At 33.8% G+C, this 16,403-nt stretch overlaps 1 long non-coding RNA gene across 2 annotated transcripts in view; it reads right to left on the bottom strand.

Annotated features, from left to right (window-relative positions):
- Positions 1-5,629: 5,629 nt before the first annotated feature.
- Positions 5,630-16,403, bottom strand: part of LOC100797933 (uncharacterized) — a 24,208-nt gene continuing 13,434 nt past the window's right edge. Inside the window, exons 5-7 of one of the 2 annotated variants that reach the window (XR_005889267.1) lie at positions 9,378-9,523; positions 8,467-8,535; positions 5,630-5,684 (exon numbers count right to left, since the gene is read on the bottom strand). This is a non-coding gene — a long non-coding RNA (uncharacterized lncRNA). Of the gene's footprint in view, positions 5,685-8,261; positions 8,536-9,377; positions 9,524-16,403 lie in introns of those variants that run through there. The other variant, XR_419128.4, reaches the window with a different exon arrangement.

Below are 16,403 nucleotides of genomic sequence, written 5' to 3' on the forward strand. Positions count from 1 at the left end.
AAAATCGATATTGTAATGCAAAAACAACATTGGTTTTCACCAAAATTGATGTTGTGTGGTGTATTACAACATCGGTTTTGTTAGAAACTGATGTTGTTTTTGCATTTTTTTTCTTCATTTTTTTGTACATTTCTTACTAAACAACATCAGTTTTGGGAAGAATCGATGTTGTATATTGGATTTCAACATTGGTTTTCATAACAGATGTTAAAATTGATACTTTTAACAATGACAGTTTCAAAAGCAATTCATAACTGATGTGAAATGTCCAAAAAAAAACCAATGTTAAAAGCCTATTTTTCAAGGTCCAAATATCTTTTGCAATAAATGAAAGACTCATTGACAAAAATAGATACTAAAAAATATTTTCAAAACTTAATTATGCAATTGCAAGCAAAAGAAGGTTTATAATTTGGAGATCAAAGTCCAATCCAAGAGTTATCTCATATCTATAATTTGAAGATTATTTTAGCAAACTTGAAGACTAATTTGGAGAGCAATGATGTAGCTCCATGTGGAGCTTGTAGGCCTTGGATCTTCTTCATCAATGAAGTCCTTTGCTTCTTGAAGTTTAATGGCAGCGAAATGGAGAAGGAGAAAGAAGATTGGAGACGCCACTTCAAGGAGAATATGAGTCTAGAAGAAGCTCACCACCATAGGAAGCCATGGATAAGAGCTCGAAGGTAGGAGAAGATGAATGGAGGGAGAGGGAGAGAAGGAGCACGAAATTTTGTGCCTCAAAAGAGGTCTGAACTTTGAATTTTAATTCTTAAATGATCAAAGTTTAAAAAAATGCACACACATGACATCTATTTATAGCCTAAGTGTCACACAAAATTGGAGGGAAATTTGAATTTCTATTGAAATTTCACTTGGATTTGAAATTGAATTTGTGGAGCCAAATTTTGGAGCCAAAATTTTACTAATTATGATTAGTTAATTTTAGTTATGGTTCAACCCACTAATCCAAGATCAAGTCCAAGATTCTCGTCTAAGTGTGCTTAGGTGTCATGACACATGTAAAGCATGAAGGATATGCACAAAATGTGACTATATGATGTGGCAATGGGGTGTAGCAAGCAAATGCTCCCTTCCCCCTGTAAAATTTAATTGGATTCGACTCGACTTCTCCATATTCAATTAAATTTATTTCCCAACACAAACATCAAATATTCACTTAATGCATGCGAAATTACAAAATTACCCTAATACAAAAACTAGTCTAGGTGCCCTAAAATACAAGGGCTGAAAAATCCTATATTTCTAGGGTACCCTACCTACATTATGGAGCCCTAAATACAAGGCCCAAAAATAATGAAATCCTAATCTAATATGTACAAAGATAAGTGGGTTCATACTTAGCCCATGGGCCCGAAATCTACCCTAAGGCTCATGAGAACCCTAGGGCCTTCTCTTGCATCTCTGACCCAATCTACTTGGAATCTTCTATCCAATGCCCTTGCAGGGTGGGATTGCATCAAGAAACATCAGTCTAACACTTAAGACTGAGGTTGCATCTACAGACTAAAATTTATTTGGTTGGATTACTTAGTTTTTGGACCAACGAGTTTGTTAAACCAATTTTTTCCATTTTTCCGATTTTGAATGTACCTTTGTACTTAATTTTGGAGAAATAAGTTCAAATGTCTTTTCATCTTTCCTATGTTAGTTTTTAGTGTTTTTGAGCTTCCTAATTCATTATGACAGTTAGTGGAACTTAATGAGCCATTGTAATGGTTAGTGGAAAGTTAATATCTAGTGGAATTATTAGTGAAATTTAACTTATGATTAAGGACTTCCTAGCATAGCCTATAATTTCCAGATTATAGGAAACTCATGTAAGCTTCTAAGGTAGGATTTTCATATTACTTTGGTTCTACTGACAGGTCGCGGTTATGGTCAATTTGCTCTTTTTATCCTTTACGTATTTTCAAGCACTACTACAAATATGGCCTTCGATGTTGGTTCTTTAGGGTCTTACAGGACAGTTTTTAACTGTCATGGAATCCACCATCGTAGAATGTGGACAACTTTTCACGACGGTTTTAGAACTGTCATAGAATATGTTGTGTTTTTATAATAAAAGTTTTTTTTACGTGTAGTTTTATATCGGTAAATGAAATTTCTATGAGAATTTCCAAAAAACCATTATAGAAAGATCAACATTAATGATAGTTTTTCTTAAAATCGTCGCAAAAGATGAGCTTTATATGACAATTCCCAGAAAATCATGATCGAAAGATCTACATTAACACAGTTTTTCTCATAACCCTCATAGAAGGTGGACTTTCTATGACAGTTTTCTAGAAAATTATCATTAATGTTGAGCTTTCTATGTCGATATTTTAGGAATCGCCATAGTTCTTTTTTTATTTTTTTAATATTCATTTTTGTATCACCAACCTAACTTGTAATTTAATAAAAAAACAAATCTATGCAGTCCAAACCAAACAAATATAGGAAATAGACCCAAAAATTCCATACCACATTGTAAATTAATTAATTAATGTTGCTAGTCCTTTCTTGGGAACTAGTCTTAGGGGTGGATTTGTCTATGGTCTTACCCTTATCTTCCTTGAGTTTTGAAGGTGCAGCCCCCAAAATTCCTTAGGTTTGGTCCTTCCTAGGATAAGAGTGAAAGCCATAAGATTTTGAACAATACTTTCTTTTAAGTTGTTGTTCCCCTCTTATACAAAGCTGGACTAGCTCATCTAGGTCCCTATATGGAAGGAGTTCAACCTTGTCCCTTCCTTCCATATTAAGCCCACTAAGGAACCTAGTTATGCTTGTTCTTTCCTCCTCCCTAAGTCCAGCTCTTAAAAGGAGTAGTTCCATTTGTTGTCTATATTCTTCAACACTCATACTCCCTTGTCTAAACCTTTGGAGCTTGTCCATAAGCTCCCTTTCATAGTAGGAGGGAATGTGCCTCTTCCTAAGGGCACTCTTAAGATCATTCCATTACTCTACTGGAGGATCCCCATGAATCCTTTGTTCCCTAACAAGGGATGTCCACCAATAGAGGGCATACCCTTGAAAGCTAAGGGTAGCCAATGAAACTTTTCTCTTTTTGCTAATATGATGGTAAACAAAGAGTTGTTCAACCTTCATTTCCCATTTAAGGTTCCTATGAGTGTTTGGATGATCACATTTAAGGTTTCCAACAAAACACTCACTATCCTAAGGGAAAATTGCCTAAAATTATTACACATAAATGGAAGTTTAGTAACCTATTGGAGGCTGCCAACACACTTCTAATGAAAGGCATTTTTATTACAAAACTTGAAAGCAAACAAGGTAAGTAAATTGCAAATTACAAAATGACAAAATGGTCCTCAATTTTGGTGGTTGTTCTCTCTTTGGTGATTCACTCAATTTGGAGTGTTTCTTAGTCTAATAGCTCTTAAGGTGGTTTGCACCTTTCTTCTTGACTCAAATTCTTCAAGGGATGGCACAATCCTCCTTTCCAATTCCCTATATGGCAACTCACAAACAAGGAAACAAAGAGACAAACAATAACCAAAGAGCAAAAAATGAAATGAAAGATAAACCAATAGAGTTTTAACAAGACAAATTTTGAAGGATTATTCAACAATTAAGGCAATGAAAAGTACATAAAAGCAAGCTAGGACTCAAAGAGAAACCTAGAATAGCTCTAGAGTATAGTAAAAAAAACTAAAAAAATAAGACTCAAGAAACCTCTAGTTTTGGCACTTGTTTTCACACTAATTTTCAATTGAAATTTCAGAACTAAGATTGGTATAAAATAGGCACCAATTATAGAACAAATTTCGAGTCAAAACAACAAGCACACTTCCCTTTCCCTTTTCTTTTTCCTGGACACTAATTTTCTTGTCAACTTGTGTGATTTTTCGTATTTTTTCCTTTTATCCAAATCACTTAGTTATTTTTTTCTAATTTTTTTCCATATGTCTAGAAAATTCAGTAAAAATTTCAGCTCAAAATTCGCAGTGGCCAATTCCCAGTAATGTTTACAAATTCATATGCTCAAGCTGCCAACACTAGCGATTTCAACCTAGAAATCAAGAGTAGTGTTTATGTTGCTTAAGGCTTGGATAATTACAATTTGTGTTTGCTTATGCTCAAATTTCTTGAATAACATAATTCAAGAGAGCTTAAGACTTATTTTGATTCACAAATCCAGCCACAACTCAGCCCCACAACTCAATTTCTTCATAGGCATCATATAGGAAACTTAGAAAATAAAACAAAGTTCAACAACAAGACTACTTCTAGGAATTGATTTAGAACATGTTCTGAACTAAATAACATGCATGAACAAATGTATCTAGAATTCAATCAACAAAATCAAAATTCAACACAAACTTAGAACATAATGTGACAATTATTATGACTAAACATGACTTTAAGACAATATGGATTAAGTGATTTACACTTAGATTTTTGTTTATTTTTTCTAATCAGTATTTTGGAAGAAAATTTAGATCTAGAGGTTCAGCACAAGAAGATTATGACTGAAAAAGGATAGAAACTAAAATCAACACAAAAACATGATTCAAGAGTAGATCTGTAAAATTTGAACCATAGAAATGCAAGAACAAGTGTAGATCTAAGATCTAATCAGTTTATTTTTTTAATCTACTCTAAACAGCACCAAACCAAAAGACAATGGAGGATATACAGGGAGAGTAAGATGAAGAACAAATAATTAAAGTGAATTGACCGACCAAAAAGATAGAGGAAGCAAAAGAACATCACCTAGACAAAGATACTCTTGATACCACATGATGTAGCTCCATGTAGAGCTTGTAGACCTTGGATCTTCTTCATCAATGGAATCCTTTGCTTCTTGAAGTTCAAAGGAAGCAAAATGAAGAAGGAAGAAAGATGATTGGAGATGTCACTTCAAGGAGAAGATGAGTCAAGAAGAAGCTCACTACTATAGGAAGTCATGGATAAGAGCTTAAAGGTAGGAGAAGATGAGTGGAGGGAGAAGGAGGGAGAAGAAACACAAAATTTTGTGCCTCAAATAAGGTCTAAAATTTGAAGTGTAATTCTCAAATGATCAAAGTAAAAAAAATGCACACACATGGACTCTATTTATAGCCTAAGTGTCACACAAAAGTGGAGGGAAATTTGAATTTCTATTCAAATTTCACTTGAATTTAAAATTGAATTTGTGGAGCCAAATTTCACTAATTATGATTAGTGAATTTTAGTTATGGTTCAACCCACTAATCAAAGATCAAGTCCAAGATTCTCTACTAAGTGTGCTTAGGTGTTATGAGGCATGTAAAACATGAAGGACATGCACAAAGTGTGACTATATGATGTGGTAATGGGTGTAGCAAGCAAATGCTCACCTCCCCCTCTTAAATTTAATTGGATTGGGCTTCTCCTAATTCAATTAAATTTATTTTCCAACACACACATCAAATATTCACTTAATGCATCTAAAATTACAAAACTACCCCTAATACAAAAACTAGTCTAGGTGCCCTAAAATACAAGGGCTGAAAAATCCTACATTATGGAGACCTAAATACATGGCCCAAAAATAATGAAACCTTAATCTAATATGTACAAAGATAAGTGGGCTCATACTTAGCCCATGAACCTAAAATTTACCCTAAGGCTCATGAGAACCCTAGGGCCTTTTCTTGCATCTCTGGCTCAATCTTCTTGGAGTCTTCTGTCCAATGCCCCTGGGAGGTAGGATTGCATCAAATCATGGTTGCAATTTTCATGCTAACCGATATAGGCATGATTACCTTTATTACGACTATAATTGTCTATCCATATTATGTGCCAAAGTAACATCATATCATTGGTTTAAAATATATTTTATTATTCAAATTTTGAAATTTCTTTTATCTCTGAAATTGTATATATATAAACCAAACATCTCACCTAAGCTTTCACTACTCCTCTTTACAATGCTTAACTCACCAACTTTTGTTTTCTCTTTTTAACGTATAATGTTTTCTAAAGCAATTAAACATTTTTCATACATTATATCCCAATAATCTTGAACTTAAATTTCATTTTGTCTTTGAATTCGAATCGAATTTAGATTTATCTTGATAGGCAAAACAACTTTGTGCCCATAAACCATCTTCAAAGGATTAACACCAGTGATCCCATTAGGTGAATTTCAATAAGCCCAAAGAACTTGATCTAAATTTTCATGCCAACTATTGGGTTTCTGACCACTGTGTTTGTTAATTAGGCTTATCAAAATCTTATTTATGGTTTTGACTTGGTCATTTGCTTGTGCATAATAAGGAGTAGAAGTTAATAGCTTTATATTTCGAGAATTGACATACTTAACTACTTGTCTACTCGTGAAAATGGTGTCTTGATCCATTTTAAGTGTTTCAGGAATACCAAATCAAAAAATGATATTTTGTTTTATGAAATTAATTATATCTCCTTGATCAACATTTTTCAAGGGAATGGCTTCTACCCACTTAGTAAAATAATCCACTACAACTAAAATGTATCTATGTCCTTTCAAAAAATGTAGACGAATTTGACCTATCAAATCTAAAGCCAATCCTTGAAAAGGCCAAGGTTTCGTTACTGAATGTAAGTCACTTGCTAGAACTTGTTGTATGAGATCATGTTTCTGGCATTCTTCGCATGATTTGGCAGTAGTTTATGCAATCCTTCAAAATAGTTGGCCAATAATAACCTTGTCAAAATAACATTCACTTCATTTTTTCGCCAACTTGGTGAGAACCACAAATTCCTTCATAAGTTTTTGCTAAACCAATGTAGGCTTATGATTCTCCCAAACATTGTAATAAGACTCCATCTACGACCTTTTTTATACAACTGATCTCCCATAATAACATAATTTATAGCTTTGTACTTTATCTTTCGATCCATAGATAAATTGGGATTTTGAAGATAATCGGCAAAAGGTCCAGTCAAGAGTTGCAACACCTTTATATTCAAAATCTTTACCTCTTTTTGTAATTTTTCTTTGATAGTTATCAAGGATTAGAAATTTTGTTTACTCAACTTATAACTATAAGTAATTTGAGCCAAATCATTAGCTTCTTTGTTTTGCTCTTGAAACCCATGCTTAAACTCACCTTCATCAAATCTACTTAACAACTTAGATGCATATGAAAAGTATTTTAGAAAATTACTTTTAATGCTCTTAAATTTTTGAGTTAATTGATTGATGAATAACTTAGAATCTCCTGTAATTAATACATGTATTGCACCTAGATTCAATAATGTTTCTAAACCAACTACTAAAGCTTCATATTCTGCTTCATTATAGGAACATAAAGATTTGATTTCAATAAGGATCCTCATAGGCATATTATTGGGAGAAATTAAAACAACACCAATTCCATAACCATCACTACTGAAAAAAATTATTTAACGACGGTTAAATAGGGCTTTCAACGACGGTTCTTCACCGTCGTTATAGCCAATGTCATTGAAAATGAATACCATTGATGACGGTTCTTAGAAACACCGTCGTTGAAAACATGACCATTCTAAGACAGGTGTTAAAAAAGACCCAGTTGTTTCATAAGAACCATCTTAGAAAATATACATTCTAAGACGGTTCTTATGTAAGAACCGTCTTAAAAGCCCTGCTTTCTAAAAGAACCATCTTAGAAAGTCTATCAGTCTTAGAATGTCCTACTTTCTAAGATGGTTCTTATGTAAGAACCGTCTTAGAAAGCAGACCTTCTAAGACAATTCTTACATAAGAATCGTTTTAGAAAGTCTGTCTTCTAAGACGAGGCTTTTTTAACACCCGTCTTAGAAAGAATATATTCTAAAACAGTTCTTACGTAAGAACCGTCTTAGAATGTATATTTTCCTAGACGGTTATTACGAAACAACCATCTTGGATTGTATGCATGATTGCATTCAAGCATTGAACAAAACCTAAATAAATGTACTAAATGATGAAATTACAATAATGAAATGGTAACCACAATCTGTTGAATACTTTAATCACTAGCGCAAATAATTTGGGCAAAAAAAAAAAACCAAGTAAGCAAAGAAACATAAATAACAGAATAATATGTAATCTTAACAATTTCAACAATTTTAATTTGAAATCAGCTGAATATAAAATTGTGACATTATACTATATGAAAATTAACAGGGTAAATCAAGATATAGAATACAAATGGAACACACTTTCTGTTTCCCCAACAAGTGGTAATAGTCCATGGCTCCATGCAAAATCAAACCAAAAAATGACAAGAAACAGATTAAATCCTAGCCAAATAAATGGTAAAGATCCATAAGCAAGAAGTAATATGTCGTGGTAACTATATACCCCTCGCGAGTTATAGAGAAAACAATCAAACATCTTTAGAGAAAACACAATATTTTCTCGGGATAGAACATAGTGGAAACACAATTACTAACAAGATTGCTCCCGAGACACTGTAGAGACAATATAGATGAAAAAATCTAGTTCAAAACCAAACAATAGAAACAAATTACCTTCACTCAGTAACCCTTCTCCATTAACTTTTTTATCATATCTACTTTGTTCTTCAGATCTATTGCTTCCTAAAAACATCAACAGCAGAATTTTCAATGCATTAATTTTTTCTTTTTGGGATTAGGAAGTAAAACATGACACTCAGAATACAAACATCATATTTAACCCAATATATACATATAAAGACATAATATCTTGCAACATTTCTCCCTACAAATTGAATCAGGCACTAAAAGCTATAGGCTAGCTCATAGAAAGCAAGCACAGTGGAGCTGAAAGTGAACAATATTTAGAAGAGAATTCACTCAAAAAGCTTGTACGCATCATGGGGAAGATTCTGACAAAATGAATACGACACGAATTTACAAAAATAGTTTAAAGCAAAAAAGGGGCAAAATAATCAGAAGTTAAAAGATGTTGGACTTAAGAGATACAAATGATTTCCAGGAGGAAATATTATTAAAAATATAAGCTCTCCATGCACACATTGATTAACAGGTTACGAAAGAGATCTCACACAGAAGAGGCAGTATTTTTTATAAAATGAAAAGGTCAATATAATAGACACTATTGCTCACAGTCAATTTTGTTTGCTTAGAAATTGAGAGACAACAAAACCAAAATTGTTTTAAACAATTTAATAGACACTATTTAGCCAAATTATATTTTTTCGCCTACAAGTTAAGAGAAAACAAAACTATAAATTATAAGATGAAAAGAAAATACTAAATAAAATAGAAATGGACAACAACCACCAATAAGGAGATTAATAAACCAGCCATAACCTAAAATACTCTAGCTAACTTAGATATTGAGGGGGGCAGGGGAATAAAATATTTTCCATTTTGTCATTGCCACTTTTGAACAAAATGACATTGAAGTGCCATCTATGCATCTACATTGAACTTACAATAGCTAACCAAATAAGTGGATGTTGCTTCAAAGTTATGCTGATACTAATTGTTGATATCGTGCAAGTATGATGCTTCCATGAGACACGTCCGGCCCAAGTGAGTTCACGTTCATGCAAAATCACCATTACAGGTTCAATATAGCCTATATAACAAGTTAACCTGATACTCGTAAAATAAAAAATAAAACAAACTTATGTATATTATATGTTTTCAGGCAAAGAAAATAAATACACAAGCAATGCAATAAAAGCAGTAGAATTAGAATCTCTTACATTTTTTTTAATTATGATTATACAATATAACATTAGTTAATTATGTGGAAGCAAAGCTTCCAAGCTTATTTTGATGATGCCAAAGACTCAAGTCAAGAATCAAGACTCAAGCAAGTTTCAAGAATCAAAGAGTCATTCAATCAAGAATCAAGATTCAAGTAAAAATTCAAGAGAAAATTCAAGATATGCAAGACCTTCAAAAAAAGCATCAAGATAAGTATAAAAATATTTTTTTCAAAGAAAAGATTGAATAGCACAATTTGTCCAAAAGAATTTTTCAAAGAAAAATCTTTTTACCAGAGTTTTTACTCTCTGGTAATCGATTACCATGGGGCAATAATCGATTACCAGAAGCCCAAATAGTTTTATAACTGTTTTACAAAGTAGTAATCGATTACCATGGGCATGTAATCGATTACCAATGTTTTTGAATGTTGGATTTCAAATTTCAAGAGTCATAACTTGTGATAAAACATTTTCAAACTTGTGTAATCGATTACACAACATTTGTAATCGATTACCAATGTTTTTAAACGTTGGTTTTTAAAATCTAAACACGAAGAGTCACATCTGTTGATGTGTAATCGATTACACTATAATGGTAATCAATTACCAGTGAATGGTTTTGAAAAATAAATTGCCAAGAGTCACGATTTTTAAAGTGACTAGTTTTTGAAGAATTTGACAAGAGTCACAACTTTTGAAGTGACTAGTTTCCAAGAATCATAACTTTTAAAGTGACTAGTTTTTGAAGAAACTGCCAAGAGTCACAACTTTTAACATGGTTTCTTCGAGAGCCATCAAATGGCTATAAATATGTGACCATGACACAAATTTCAAAAGATACTGATTACTGAATCATTCTCAACATCTTTCTAAAAAGTTTTTGTTCAATACTTGTTTTGTCAAGAAATGTTCAATGGGAAAAAACTTGTGTTATTCTATTTTCCTCTCCTCCTCCATTCTTACGAAAAGCTTTTCAAGAGACCGACTCTTGGTGACTGTATTTCAAGACAAGGTCTTCTTGGTTAAACACTAGACTCAAAAGACTAACCGTTTTTGGGTTCATTGCAAGAAGCAGATTTGCTTCTTGGTTGATCACTGGATCTAAAAGACTAACCGCTTTTGGGTTCATTGCAAGAAGTGGGTAAAACTTCTTGGTTGTTATCACTGGACTCAAAAGACTAACCGTTTTTGGGTTCATTGCAAGAAGTGGGCATAACTTCTTGGTTGTAATCACTGAACACAAAGGAGGGGATTCCTTTGTGGTTCATTGCTTGTAAAGGATTTTACAAGAATAGTGGAAATCTCAAGCGGGTTGATTGGGGACTGGATATAGGCATGGGTTGTGGCCGAATCAGGATAAATCCGGTTTTGCATTCTCTCTTCCCGTATCTCTTTTACTTTCTGTTGTCTTTACATTTTCGCAAGTTATTTTCCTTCATTTATTATTTCAGTAACTTGTTAACAAAGAAATAATTGAATCTAGGGAATAATTAAGAAAGGGAAAATTTCAATTAGGAATAGTCAATGAAATCTTAATTTAACCCCCCCCCCTCCCTTCTTAATATTTCTAAGGCTGCTTGTCCAACAAGTGGTATCAAAGCGGGTTTCTTGTAGAAAGTTTAGAAACTTCAAGAAATATGGCCTCAGCAAATTTCTTGTTCCCAGAAGAAAATTCCATCAATGGGCCTCATATCTTTAATGGAGAGGGTTACCATTATTGGAAAACCCGTATGCAAATATTCATTAAAGCAATAGATTTAAATATTTGGGAAGCCATAGAAATAGGACCTTATGTACCCACCATAGTAGATGGAAGTACATCAACAGGCACAACAATAGAAAAACCTAGAGATAAATGGCCTAAAGAAGATAGAAGAAGAGTTAAATATAATCTTAAAGCCAAAAACATCATTACTTCTGCCCTAGGAATAGATGAATATTTTAGAGTTTCGAATTGTACAAGTGCCAAAGAAATGTGAGACACACTTCAACTCACACATGAGGGCTCAACTGATGTTAAGAGATCTATGATTAATACTCTAACCCATGAATATGAACTTTTTAGGATGAAAACAAATGAAAACATACAAGATATGCAGAAAAGATTCACTCACATAGTTAATCATCTTGCATCACTAGGAAAAACATTTCGAAATGAGGATTTGATAAATAAAGTTTTAAGATGTTTAAATAGAGAATGGCAACCAAAGGTAACTGCTATTACTGAATCTAAAGATCTATCTAGTATGTCTCTTGCCACATTATTTGGAAAGTTGCAGGAACATGAGATGGAATTGCAAAGACTCAATCAAAATGAAGAAAGTGACAAAAGAAAAAGGGGAATAGCACTTAAAGCCTCATCCTCTTTCCAAGAAGATATTGACAATGAGGACTCGGATGATGAAGAAGATTTCTCTCTATTTGTGAAAAGTTTTCACAAATTCATCAAAGACGTCAAAATTTCAATCAAAATAAGGGATCATAAGAGACTTCTCCAACTCTAAGATGTTACAAGTGCAATCAACCTAGACATCTAAAAGCAAATTATCCAACAAATAAGCAGTGGACTGAGAAATCTGAGAAGAAAAATTATGGAGAAAAGAAGGATAAGAGAGCCTACATTGCTTGGGATGATAATGATTCATCTGAAGATTCTGAAAAACAAGAAATCAACCTTTTGACCAAAAACTATGAAAGCGAAGAAGATGATTCTCAAGAAATCAAAGACTAAAGCAAAAGAGTAGAATGTCTCCTAAAACATCTTCTTGACAACATTATTAGTTATATCTCAAAAGAGGTAACATCTGAACTATCTCACGGTTTGATTATTGCATTCAATTAAAGTTTTATTATTGCGGTTAATTGAAGATATTTCCAAAACTGTTTGATTATGTTAAAATTTACTATGATTAATTAACTATATTTAGTTTAAAGATTTGAATATACATGATTGATTGAATTTATTTTTTTGAGTTGATTATGCTTGAATTGATTATGTATGACTTGACATGATTGGATTCTGTTAAAATTATATTGATATGCTAAAATAATTAAAATAAGTAATGAGTTACCATGTATGTGTTCATAACTGATTTTTGTTACTTAGATAGATTTAGATTATTATTATATTTTATTTTAAGCCATGTATCTGGCTATGTCTTTGACTTTATGTTTTTTGAACTTGATTACGTTGTTTACTTATTTGGTACTTAGTTGATCATGACTGAACTTGGTTATTTTATTTACTTATTTGCACTTAGTTGTTTATGTTATGTGTTTAAACTTGGTTATTTTGTTGATATATGACTATGAATGAAATTTATGAATGTGCTATTAAAATTATGTTTTGTGTATATTTTAAAATTATTTATATATGTTTATTATTACATCCACGCACTTTGGCTTTTTGATGTTGCCAAAGGGGGAGAGAAAATGGGTATTTTAGAAATCAAGACATAAAATAATTTACTAAGTTTTTAAATTTAAGCATTGTCATACCCTAATTTCGTCCGGGGACCATTGTTTGGTGGCATGCAACTTTCGTTTGACCACTTTGAGGTACTTGACACCTATCGTTAGACAATTCGTGAAGTTCCGAGACATGCCGGAAATCAAAAGGAAGCATTGTTGCACAATCTGTGAAATTCCGTAACATGTCGGAAATCAAAAGGAAATATTGTTACGCAATCCGTGAGTTTCCGTAACATTCCGAAAGCTAAAAAAGGAGTAATTACATGGCCCGTAAGGTTCCGTAACCTTACGAAAAGAAAACAAGTGTCATTACGAAATTCGTAAAGTTTCATAATGTTACGAAAAAAGAATCACCAAAAAAAGGCAAGGGGTGTACTTAGTAAAAATGGGGGTGCAAATAGCAATCAGGCCCACTTGGGCCTTCCTGGATGTTTCTCCAGAAGGCGGTTGCTTCTAGAGGAAGCAACCTAACTCACCTGGGCGAGCTGAGCTCGCCTGGGCGAGCTGGCTGGCAAGCTCCTCCCCTATTTTTCCTATAAATAGGGGGAGGAGTGAAGGAGAAAAATGTTCAACCCTCCTGGTATTTCGAGATCACTTGAAATTAGTGAAAAAAATTGTTTCCATGAAGAAAATCCAAGCCGAGGCGCTTCCGTAACTTGTCCGTAACGTTTTCGTTGGTGATTTCGCGAAGATTTTCAACCGTTCTTTGATCGTTCTTCGGTCTTCAACCGGTAAGTTCCCGAAATCGAACTTTTCAATTCATTCTATGTACCCTTAGTGGTCCTCATTTGTTTCGCGTACTTTTATTTTCGTTTCATTTACTTTCCGTACCCCCTTTTGACGTGCTTTAGTCATTTACTTAAGTCATTTTCTCGCCTAATCAAAAAATAAAATAAATTTCCACTGATCATTTGAATTGTAATATCTGTTAATTTCTGTTAAAATGAAATCCGACCGTTCGGTCATGCCGTAACCACGTTGGAAACCAAAAAGAGGTAAAATAATAATATAATAATCAAAAAATATCTTTTAGTAAAATAAAACAAAAAAATCAATCAGACGTTTCCCTTTGGGATTTTTCTTTCTTAATTGAATTGACTAATAACCAAAGTGAAACTAAGGCTAAAATCAATTCATAAACCAAACATTTTGTCAAACGCCTAAAAAAGCCATATTTTAAAGGTCCAACGCCTTGAAATGGTCTTTTTCGCTTTTATTGGTTAAATGTAGATTTCTAAAAAGCCTAAAATCAATATGTAACTTTGTTATCTCTTTCAAAAATACAGAAATCATTAATGGTCCAATGCCTTAATGTTTTCTCACTTTTCAAAAGAATTGAAAGATTATCTAATGGTCCAACGCCTTAAATGACCTTTCATTCAATAAAAACATATCTTGCAAAAAAGGATAAAAAATAACTTAACCAAAACACTTTGTTCATAAAAGAACTACGTAGGTTTGATTTTCTCATCACAATTGAGGAATACGTAGGAGCAAAGGGAAACGCCCTTGTCGACCACAAAAAGATAAAAACATAAAAAGGCATAAACAAGGACATAAGAACGTAAAAAGGGAAAAGAATATAAATTGAAGTCATATTTGCACATTTGATTAAAGGCTGCCGTCTCTTGTGACGGACGCGTGGGGTGCTAATACCTTCCCCGTGCGTAAATACAACTCCCGAACCTTTCACTTAGAGTTCGTAGATCACGTCTTTTTCGGTTTTTCCGACGTTTTCCTCAAATAAACGTTGGTGGCGACTCCGCGTGTATTTTGAAATTCTGATACTGAGGACAGATGTCGTACAGGATGTCACGACATCGCGCTTTAGAACATGCAGATTATATATGACAGTATGAACAGATTAAACAAGTAAATAACACAAGAGAATTGTTAACCCAGTTCGGTGCAACGTCACCTACATCTGGGGGCTACCAAGGCAGGGAGGAAATCCACTAAAATAGTATTAGTTCGAAGATCTAACAGCCACTGTATACAACCTTCTCACCTAACCACTACCCATGCAACTTCTACCTAAGAGCCACTCTTAGATATGAGAACCCCTCTCACTCCCTCTCAATCACTCACCCGTGTTTACAAACAAATCAAAGACACACCAGAGATTGCTCTCTGAACAATAGAGATCAACTCTACACACTCAGGTCCGACACTTGATGTTAGGGTAACATCAAGGTGGCTCACAAAACACTCAAGTCACAAAACTCACAAAATAACTCTTCAATCTCTGACTTGATGAAAAACCCGTGCAACCTTCATGTTTATATAGCAGTGTGCGTATCTGGGCTGCAACAACTTGCGCTGGATAAGATCTATCATTCTCCTGAAAAATCTGCACTTAAAGATCTAAAAGATAAAGTTTTATCTTTTAGTTTTTATCTTCAATCTCTAATCCCTGAACGAAACTATTCAAGTTTGTAATTCAAACTTTAATTATCTTTTAATTCGTTCCTAAAGATAGAGCGCCTAATCTGTTGCTGACTGCACATTAATCTGTTAAAGATATAACAGATTTATGTGTCCAGTATTTTCGGGCAGGATGTCCTGGACATTGTATCCGACATCGTGGATCCTGCAGCTTCAATTCTTCATTTGACATTTTATCTTGCCTTGTGCATTGTGCAGCCCAATGCTGATTCAACACAAGGAAGAGCGCGGGCAGGATGTCCTGGACATTGTATCCGACATCTTGGATCCTGCAGCTTCAATTCTTCATTTGACATTTTATCTTGCCTTGTGCATTGTGCAGCCCAATCTGATTCCTTGACATAATGTTGGACATCATGTGCAGCAACTCCAGCTTTCCTTCATTGTCTAAGTGCTTATGTTTTAACAAAATTTTAGCCAATCTTTTAAAACTAAGTAAAGCTAAGCACTAACAATCTCCCCCTTTGGCAAATTTTGTCTAAAACATACTTAGACACTTCCTGAGCAGGTACGAGCAGTTATGCAAGTGGGATCAGCAACTTTCATTATTCAAGCACAGCGGAAATTCTGCAAGTTGCAAATCTACAAGTCTTCTCCAGGATGTCAAGACATCTCACGTGACATCAGCTTTCTTTCTGCTCCCCCTGTCTTCATGCTCTTACTGCTGTGAAGCAGTTCACTGCAGCATCTTCTATCAGCTACTAGTCTTTTCCAGGATGTTGAGACATCTCATGTGACATCAGCTTTTTGCTCCCCCTGTCTTCATGCTCTTACTGCAGCATCTTCTATCAGCTACTAGTAGCTTACATCAGTCATCAGCAGCAGCAG

The sequence above is a fragment of the Glycine max genome, chromosome 17 (genome assembly GCF_000004515.6).
Source record: "Glycine max cultivar Williams 82 chromosome 17, Glycine_max_v4.0, whole genome shotgun sequence".
In the NCBI taxonomy this organism is placed as follows: domain Eukaryota; kingdom Viridiplantae; phylum Streptophyta; class Magnoliopsida; order Fabales; family Fabaceae; genus Glycine; species Glycine max.